General features: G+C 47.2%; 1 protein-coding gene across 4 annotated transcripts in view; it reads left to right on the forward strand.

Annotated features, from left to right (window-relative positions):
• LOC128689304 (protein trapped in endoderm-1) overlaps positions 1 to 10000 on the forward strand; it is a 252344-nt gene that overhangs the window by 144532 nt on the left and 97812 nt on the right. The gene's annotated exons all lie outside the window — the stretch shown is intronic.

The raw sequence follows: 10000 nt of genomic DNA on the forward strand, positions 1-10000 counted from the left end.
GTCCTGCTCCCAGTCTAGCCTCCAGCCTAGTCCTGCTCCCAGCGCTGCTCCCAGTCTAGCCTCCAGCCTAGTCCTGCTCCCAGCGCTGCTCCCAGTCTAGCCTCCAGCCTAGTCCTGCTCCCAGCGCTGCTCCCAGTCTAGCCTCCAGCCTAGTCCTGCTCCCAGCGCTGCTCCCAGTCTAGCCTCCAGCCTAGTCCTGCTCCCAGCGCTGCTCCCAGTCTAGCCTCCAGCCTAGTCCTGCTCCCAGCGCTGCTCCCAGTCTAGCCTTCAGCCTAGTCCTGCTCCCAGCGCTGCTCCCAGTCTAGCCTCCAGCTTAGTCCTGCTCCCAGCGCTGCTCCCAGTCTAGCCTCCAGCCTAGTCCTGCTCCCAGCGCTGCTCCCAGTCTAGCCTCCAGCCTAGTCCTGCTCCCAGCGCTGCTCCCAGTCTAGCCTCCAGCCTAGTCCTGCTCCCAGCGCTGCCCCCAGTCTAGCCTCCAGCCTAGTCCTGCTCCCAGTCTAGCCTCCAGCCTAGTCCTGCTCCCAGTCTAGCCTCCAGCCTAGTCCTGCTCCCAGCGCTGCCCCCAGTCTAGCCTCCAGCCTAGTCCTGCTCCCAGTCTAGCCTCCAGCCTAGTCCTGCTCCCAGTCTAGCCTCCAGCCTAGTCCTGCTCCCAGCGCTGCCCCCAGTCTAGCCTCCAGCCTAGCCCTGCTCCCAGTCTAGCCTCCAGCCTAGCCCTGCTCCCAGTCTAGCCTCCAGCCTAGTCCTGCTCCCAGCGCTGCTCCCAGTCTAGCCTCCAGCCTAGTCCTGCTCCCAGTCTAGCCTCCAGCCTAGTCCTGCTCCCAGCGCTGCCCCCAGTCTAGCCTCCAGCCTAGCCCTGCTCCCAGTCTAGCCTCCAGCCTAGTCCTGCTCCCAGCGCTGCCCCAGTCTAGCCTCCAGCCTAATCCTGCTCCCAGTCTAGCCTCCAGCCTAGTCCTGCTCCCCGCGCTGCTCCCAGTCTAGCCTCCAGCCTAATCCTGCTCCCAGCGCTGCCCCAGTCTAGCCTCCAGCCTAATCCTGCTCCCAGCGCTGCCCCAGTCTAGCCTCCAGCCTAATCCTGCTCCCAGTCTAGCCTCCAGCCTAGTCCTGCTCCCAGCGCTGCCCCAGTCTAGCCTCCAGCCTAGTAATGCTCCCAGCGCTGCCCCAGTCTAGCCTCCAGCCTAGTCCTGCTCCCAGTCTAGCCTCCAGCCTAATCCTGCTCCCAGCGCTGCCCGTCTAGCCTCCAGCCTAGTCCTGCTCCCAGCGCTGCCCCAGTCTAGCCTCCAGCCTAATCCTGCTCCCAGTCTAGCCTCCAGCCTAGTCCTGCTCCCAGTGCTGCCCCCAGTCTAGCCTCCAGCCTAATCCTGCTCCCAGTCTAGCCTCCAGCCTAGTCCTGCTCCCAGCGCTGCCCCCAGTCTAGCCTCCAGCCTAGTCCTGCTCCCAGTCTAGCCTCCAGCCTAGTCCTGCTCCCAGTCTAGCCTCCAGCCTAGTCCTGCTCCCAGCGCTGCCCCCAGTCTAGCCTCCAGCCTAGTCCTGCTCCCAGTCTAGCCTCCAGCCTAGTCCTGCTCCCAGTCTAGCCTCCAGCCTAGTCCTGCTCCCAGCGCTGCCCCAGTCTAGCCTCCAGCCTAATCCTGCTCCCAGTCTAGCCTCCAGCCTAGTCCTGCTCCCCGCGCTGCTCCCAGTCTAGCCTCCAGCCTAGTCCTGCTCCCAGCGCTGCTCCCAGTCTAGCCTCCAGCCTAGTCCTGCTCCCAGCGCTGCTCACAGTCTAGCCTCCAGCCTAGTCCTGCTCCCAGCGCTGCTCCCAGTCTAGCCTCCAGCCTAGTCCTGCTCCCAGCGCTGCCCCCAGTCTAGCCTCCAGCCTAGTCCTGCTCCCAGCGCTGCCCCCAGTCTAGCCTCCAGCCTAGTCCTGCTCCCAGTCTAGCCTCCAGCCTAGTCCTGCTCCCAGCGCTGCTCCCAGTCTAGCCTCCAGCCTAGTCCTGCTCCCAGTCTAGCCTCCAGCCTAGTCCTGCTCCCAGCGCTGCTCACAGTCTAGCCTCCAGCCTAGTCCTGCTCCCAGCGCTGCTCCCAGTCTAGCCTCCAGCTCGCTGCGTGTCGGATCTACTCAGTATTTCAAATGCAGCTCTTTGCAAAATATTTTGTAAGCGTCTTAGTCCATATTTCTTTCTAATTAATATTCATATGATTATCTACTTTGTTTGATTAATTAAATAAGATATACATATGTAATGACCGATGTTTAATTTGAGTTATTTTCTTGATTAATCCAAAGAACTCATTTTATCTTTGTCAATTATAATTTTAATATTAAGAATATTTTCGCTCTCATGTCGTAGGAACTAATCTTATAAAGTAAGTTCCTGAGGAAGAGTGGTAATATCGAGATTATTATTTATTACAATCAAGGGGGAAGCGCTAAACCCGGAGGATTATACAGCGCCTGGGAGGGGGGGGATGTGGAAGGCATTCAGGCTTAATTTGGGGAACTGGAGCACAGATCCAATTCCCTAAATCAAGAGCCCCTCACCAACATCAAGGAACCTTCCTTGAGGGGGTAATATCGGGAAACAAATAGGTAACATAAGAGCATAAGGAGGAACACTGCAGCAGGTCTATTGGCCCTTACTAGGCAAGTTCTTCTCAGACCCAAATCCAGTAACAAAAATATTTGCCCAACTCGTTTTCAATGCTGCCCAAACTTGTTTTGTGTATATCATATTTGCTCTAATCTGCTCGAGGCCGGTCAAGTGAGGGGAAAAGTCCATATTGCACACTGAGACCGGTTAAGCAAGAGAGAGGCAGTGTGTACTACACAACGACAGTGAGGCCGGTTACAAGAGGGTCACCTCTGCCTCCCTCACCTTCAAGATCAGTCTCCCGGAAGCATCTTACACTCTCACGGACTTTCTTAAAAAGTTTTGCTTTAGTGGACATTATAATGTGTTGTGTTTTAATTACTTGTGGCAGTTCTTGATAAGTTCACTTCATCCTCTACTTCACTCGGTCCCTGCTTCTCCTATCTTCCATGTTCTCAGGTCATGACCTGCAAGGAGGGTCTAGCTTTTACTAATTACACTTTTGTTTAGATTCTTAATAACTATGTCATAAGAGGGTTTGCTATAATGATTAGAGGGATGACAAGAAATAAAAACATGGGTGAATCACATCCTCCTGGACTGTCTGAAGGTCGTTGATAGAGGTGACTAATTTAAAAGATGTTAAACCAGACTTTGATAACTGTTATGTGAAGACCAGCACTGCAAGAAGGATCTCATCATCAGTGACTGTCGTCAACACAAGACAATTAGGTAAATATCACATGTATACTAAAGGATATTTCTTGAAGATACGTAAAGCTGAGAGGAACGTAACATCTGGTTGCTGTATCCTGGGTAGGCGTCCCACTCCCGAACATCTGGATGAGAGATACTGTGACGTCTGCTTGCTCTATTCTGGGTAGGCGTCCCACTCCCGAGCATCTGGATGAGAGATACTGTGACGTCTGCTTGCTCTATTCTGGGTAGGCGTCCCACTCCCGAGCATCTGGATGAGAGATACTGTGACGTCTGCTTGCTCTATTCTGGGTAGGCGTCCCACTCCCGAGCATCTGGATGAGAGATACTGTCTTTGTAATGTAACTTATGAAAAAGACATATGTGTGTATAATGTATCTCCCTAACCTTGTGAATTGTATATACCAACATCTTATACCATCAGTGTATCCATTAAGCTTTGTGTACCGTATTACATAATCAGATATGCATATTTGTATATTTATAAAAGATGGTTTGGTAGAAATACAATATTCAAATATGGCTTCAAGGAGAAATCCAGATATTTTTTCCTCGAAGCCTTTTTCTTTAATTTTTCGAAGCTGTGGGTCCCCATAATTTCCGAAGCTGTGGGTCCCCATAATTTCCGAAGCTGTGGGTCCCCATAATTTCCGAAGCTGTGGGTCCCCATAATTTCCGAAGCTGTGGGTCCCCATAATTTCCGAAGCTGTGGGTCCCAATAATTTCCGAAGCTGTGGGTCCCCATAATTTCCGAAGCTGTGGGTCCCCATAATTTCCGAAGCTGTGGGTCCCCATAATTTTCGCTATGTGAAGACTGTTAAGATGTAGCTACAGTTTCACGTGAGATGCCTAAGAGCCAAGAAGTAGAGCTCAACATACCCATACTAAAAAAACTATGCTTGCGGACATATGTCTAGTGTGGTGTCCGCCTCTGATCCTGTAATTCAATAATAATAGTCAGAACTGTAGTCCACTGAAGGGTTAGATATCCACGTTTTATATTGTGTGTGTGTGTGTGTGTGTGTGTGTGTGTGTGTGTGTGTGTGTGTGTGTGTGTGTGTGCACTCACCTATTTGTGGTTGCAGGGATCGAGTCACAGCTCCTGGTCCCGCCTCTTCGATGGTCGCTACAAGGTCCACTCCCTGCTTCATGAGCAGGAGACAGTGTGTTAGTTAACAGTTGTCAGAGGAACTTCTTGGTAGACACTTGGATGTGTGTGTGTGTGTGTGTGTACTCACCTAGTTGTGGTTACAGGGGTCGATTCACAGCTCCTGGCCCCGCCTGTGTGTGTGTGTGTGCAAGAGAGAGAAACTCATACAGAGAGAACACAGACAAAATTCAAAGAATTCACACACAAAATACATACAGAGATTGCCAAGAATTTGAGACAAATTGGCTGAGAGACAAGCTGACATTATTGTTTACTAAACATGTGTTTCAGTGTCTGTGTGTTACAAGAGTACCACTCTACACCTGCTTGTTGCAAGGGTACCACTCCACACCTGCTTGTTGCAAGGGTACCACTCCACACCTGCTTGTTGCAAGGGTACCACTCCACACCTGCTTGTTGCAAGGGTACCACTCCACACCTGCTTGTTGCAAGGGTACCACTCCACACCTGCTTGTTGCAAGGGTACCACTCCACACCTGCTTGTTGCAAGGGTACCACTCCACACCTGCTTGTTGCAAGGGTACCACTCCACACCTGCTTGTTGCAAGGGTACCACTCCACACCTGCTTGTTGCAAGGGTACCACTCCACACCTGCTTGTTGCAAGGGTACCACTCCACACCTTGTTACAAGGATACCACTCCACACCTGCTTGTTGCAAGGGTACCACTAAAATACACTTGCTGGTGCAAAGGTGCCTTGACAGATGTGTTTATTATACAGTAGCTGTACCTGCAACGTTGTACTCGTAACACAGCCTTGTACAACGACTCACGGCCGCCTGGATACTGTGTCATCAAATATTAGCCAGCATCATGTTTTATCATAAAAGTATAGCCATAATTGTGCTCGCACAGGTGTGGTCAATTTGGCACTCTTCCCACTCCAGGGTGGCACCTTCAAACAGAAATATTCTCCGCGTAGTCTAGTTGTCTTCTCCATCTTTCTCCTCTTCTTCCCCTCTTCTGTTTTGTCTTCTTGTTTCATTTCTTCTCCTGTTCCTTCCTCCTCCACTTCGTCTTCCTGGTGGTTCTATTGTTTAGCGGGATCTCGTGGTTAATGGCACCTGACTGCTATTGTTATCTCTGCCTGAATCACTCTATGTGTGTGTGTGTGTGTGTGTGTGTGTGTGTGTGTGTGTGTGTGTGTTTGTGTTTGAAAGAGAAAGAGAGAGAGAGAGTTTGCGTGCGTGCCTACACTCACCTAGCTGTGTTTGCATGGGATAGATTTATAGCTTCTGGTCCTGCCTCAGTTAGTCTCCCACCACCTTTACTTATTTCTGACCTCTTGGTCCTTACCATACCTACTCTTGAAGCTGTGTCTGGTATTTGCCTCCACCACCCCATTGGTCTAGTGCGCTCCACTAACAAAGCTGAAACAGAAAGGTCTTATTGTTCTTCTGCCTCAGGAACTGCCATTTGTGTCTCCTGGCTCCCTCTCTCAACTATCTCTTCTCGTCTATGTTATCTAGGCCTCTAAATATACAATATAATACAGATATTGCTAGGACCAGGCTTTGAAGTGAGCTGGAACATGATAGCTGCTCCTACCATGTGCAATATTAACAGGAACAATTGGTTTTAAGTGTTAGGGAGAGAGAGAGAGAGAGAGAGAGGTGCTGTTGTTTGGTTCACTTTATTCCATTAAGTTCTGGGAGATATTCTGTTGTTTTTCTTAATCTTTGTCTCTTAATCTCATCATCTTAGTTTTCTTGATATACAACTTATTTCATTCTTCTTTCCCCTCCCACCTCCTCTTTTCTACCTCCCTCTTCCTGTTTTACCTCTTCCTCTTTCTCTTCCTTCTCTTTCGAAAATCTTCTCGCTATTATAGTCATGGGAAACGCTAATACCGTAGGGGTGATACAGTGTCAGGGGAATGACAAAGGTTGGGGTAGTGAGGTTTGACCTGAAGAAGGGGTAAGTCCAGTTTCTTGCGTCAAGAACCTTGTACCAAAATTATAATCCTTTCCCCGTCGCTAGAACACATGAACACGGTGGGGAGGTTTGAGGGGCTTTTGCCTGAGGGTAAGAATCTTTTCTCTGGAAGGAGTGCCGCTCCCCCCACAAGATGGCGCTCTCTAAATGGTGCCACTCTCCCCATAGTGTGTCACTCTCCGCACACGGTGCTTGCTTGACCAAGTACCCAGCATTTCGTTCGGCACCAGTGGTGGGGATATTTCCTCTTTCGTCTAAATTTCCTGACACTTCGCTGATGACACGGAACGAAGTATGACTCACGATTGTCTAATGTGAAAACTCGACCTTAAACAATTTTACGTGATTCTAATTATGATTTTTGTGATATGAGTTAAGTGTTGATGACAGTATCAAGTTGACCAAACAAGTGTTGATGACAGTATCAAGCTGACCAAACAAGTGTCGATGACAGTATCAAGCTGACCAAACAAGTGTCGATGACAGTATCAAGCTGACCAAACAAGTGTCGATGACAGTATCAAGCTGACCAAACAAGTGTCGATGACAGTATCAAGCTGACCAAACACGTGTTGATGACAGTATCAAGCTGACCAAACAAGTGTTGATGACAGTATCAAGCTGACCAAACAAGTGTCGATGACAGTATCAAGCTGACCAAACAAGTGTCGATGACAGTATCAAGCTGACCAAACAAGTGTCGATGACAGTATCAAGCTGACCAAACAAGTGTCGATGACAGTATCAAGCTGACCAAACAAGTGTCGATGACAGTATCAAGCTGACCAAACAAGTGTTGATGACAGTATCAAGCTGACCAAACAAGTGTTGATGACAGTATCAAGCTGACCAAACAAGTGTTGATGACAGTATCAAGCTGACCAAACAAGTCTTGATGACAGTATCAAGCTGACCAAACAAGTGTTGATGACAGTATCAAGCTGACCAAAGAAGTGTCGATGACAGTATCAAGTTGACCAAACAAGTGTTGATGACAGTATCAAGCTGACCAAACAAGTGTCGATGACAGTATCAAGCTGACCAAACACGTGTTGATGACAGTATCAAGCTGACCAAACAAGTGTTGATGACAGTATCAAGCTGACCAAACAAGTGTCGATGACAGTATCAAGCTGACCAAACAAGTGTCGATGACAGTATCAAGCTGACCAAACAAGTGTCGATGACAGTATCAAGCTGACCAAACAAGTGTCGATGACAGTATCAAGCTGACCAAACAAGTGTCGATGACAGTATCAAGCTGACCAAACAAGTGTTGATGACAGTATCAAGCTGACCAAACAAGTGTTGATGACAGTATCAAGCTGACCAAACAAGTGTTGATGACAGTATCAAGCTGACCAAACAAGTCTTGATGACAGTATCAAGCTGACCAAACAAGTGTTGATGACAGTATCAAGCTGACCAAAGAAGTGTCGATGACAGTATCAAGTTGACCAAACAAGTGTTGATGACAGTATCAAGCTGACCAAACAAGTGTTGATGACAGTATCAAGCTGACCAAACAAGTGTCGATGACAGTATCAAGCTGACCAAACAAGTGTTGATGACAGTATCAAGCTGACCAAACAAGTGTTGATGACAGTATCAAGCTGACCAAACAAGTGTCGATGACAGTATCAAGTTGACCAAACAAGTGTTGATGACAGTATGAAGCTGACCAAACAAGTGTCGATGACAGTATCAAGTTGACCAAACAAGTGTTGATGACAGTATCAAGCTGACCAAACAAGTGTTGATGACATTATCAAGCTGACCAAATAAGTGTTGATGACAGTATCAAGCTGACCAAACAAGTGTCGATGACAGTATCAAGCTGACCAAACAAGTGTCGATGACAGTATCAAGCTGACCAAACAAGTGTTGATGACAGTATCAAGCTGACCAAACAAGTGTTGATGACAGTATCAAGCTGACCAAACAAGTGTTGATAACAGTATCAAGCTGACCAAACAAGTGTCGATGACAGTATCAAGTTGACCAAACAAGTGTTGATGACAGTATCAAGCTGACCAAACAAGTCTTGATGACAGTATCAAGCTGACCAAACAAGTGTTGATGACAGTATCAAGCTGACCAAACAAGTGTCGATGACAGTATCAAGTTGACCAAACGAGTGTTGATGACAGTATCAAGCTGACCAAACAAGTGTTGATGACAGTATCAAGCTGACCAAACAAGTGTTGATGACAGTATCAAGCTGACCAAACAAGTCTTGATGACAGTATCAAGCTGACCAAACAAGTGTTGATGACAGTATCAAGCTGACCAAAGAAGTGTCGATGACAGTATCAAGTTGACCAAACAAGTGTTGATGACAGTATCAAGCTGACCAAACAAGTGTTGATGACAGTATCAAGCTGACCAAACAAGTGTCGATGACAGTATCAAGCTGACCAAACAAGTGTTGATGACAGTATCAAGCTGACCAAACAAGTGTTGATGACAGTATCAAGCTGACCAAACAAGTGTCGATGACAGTATCAAGTTGACCAAACAAGTGTTGATGACAGTATGAAGCTGACCAAACAAGTGTCGATGACAGTATCAAGTTGACCAAACAAGTGTTGATGACAGTATCAAGCTGACCAAACAAGTGTCGATGACAGTATCAAGCTGACCAAACAAGTGTTGATGACAGTATCAAGTTGACCAAACAAGTGTCGATGACAGTATCAAGCTGACCAAACAAGTGTTGATGACAGTATCAAGCTGACCAAACAAGTGTCGATGACAGTATCAAGCTGACCAAACAAGTGTTGATGACAGTATCAAGCTGACCAAACAAGTGTCGATGACAGTATCAAGCTGACCAAACAAGTGTTGATGACAGTATCAAGCTGACCAAACAAGTGTCGATGACAGTATCAAGCTGACCAAACAAGTGTTGATGACAGTATCAAGCTGACCAAACAAGTGTCGATGACAGTATCAAGCTGACCAAACAAGTGTTGATGACAGTATCAAGCTGACCAAACAAGTGTCGATGACAGTATCAAGCTGACCAAACAAGTGTCGATGACAGTATCAAGTTGACCAAACAAGTGTCGATGACAGTATCAAGCTGACCAAACAAGTGTTGATGACAGTATCAAGCTGACCAAATAAGTGTCGATGACAGTATCAAGCTGACCAAACAAGTGTTGATGACAGTATCAAGCTGACCAAACAAGTGTCGATGACAGTATCAAGTTGACCAAACAAGTGTTGATGACAGTATCAAGCTGACCAAAGAAGTGTCGATGACAGTATCAAGTTGACCAAACAAGTGTAGATGACAGTATCAAGCTGACCAAACAAGTGTCGATGACAGTATCAAGCTGACCAAACAAGTGTCGATGACAGTATCAAGCTGACCAAACAAGTGTCGATGACAGTATCAAGCTGACCAAACAAGTGTCAACGTTTGGAATATGTTTAAAGTGTTGAGTAACATTACACTTCTAGTGTAAATTAAGAAAATAAAATACATAGCGATAATAATAATTAAACGATAATATATATGAAATAACAATGATAGGCACACTGAGACTAGCCAGAGTAAATTATTATTATTATTATAATTAAGGTGAAGCGCTAAACCCGTAGGAT

Source organism: Cherax quadricarinatus, chromosome 18, assembly GCF_038502225.1.
Source record: "Cherax quadricarinatus isolate ZL_2023a chromosome 18, ASM3850222v1, whole genome shotgun sequence".
Classification (NCBI taxonomy): Eukaryota; Metazoa; Arthropoda; class Malacostraca; order Decapoda; family Parastacidae; genus Cherax; species Cherax quadricarinatus.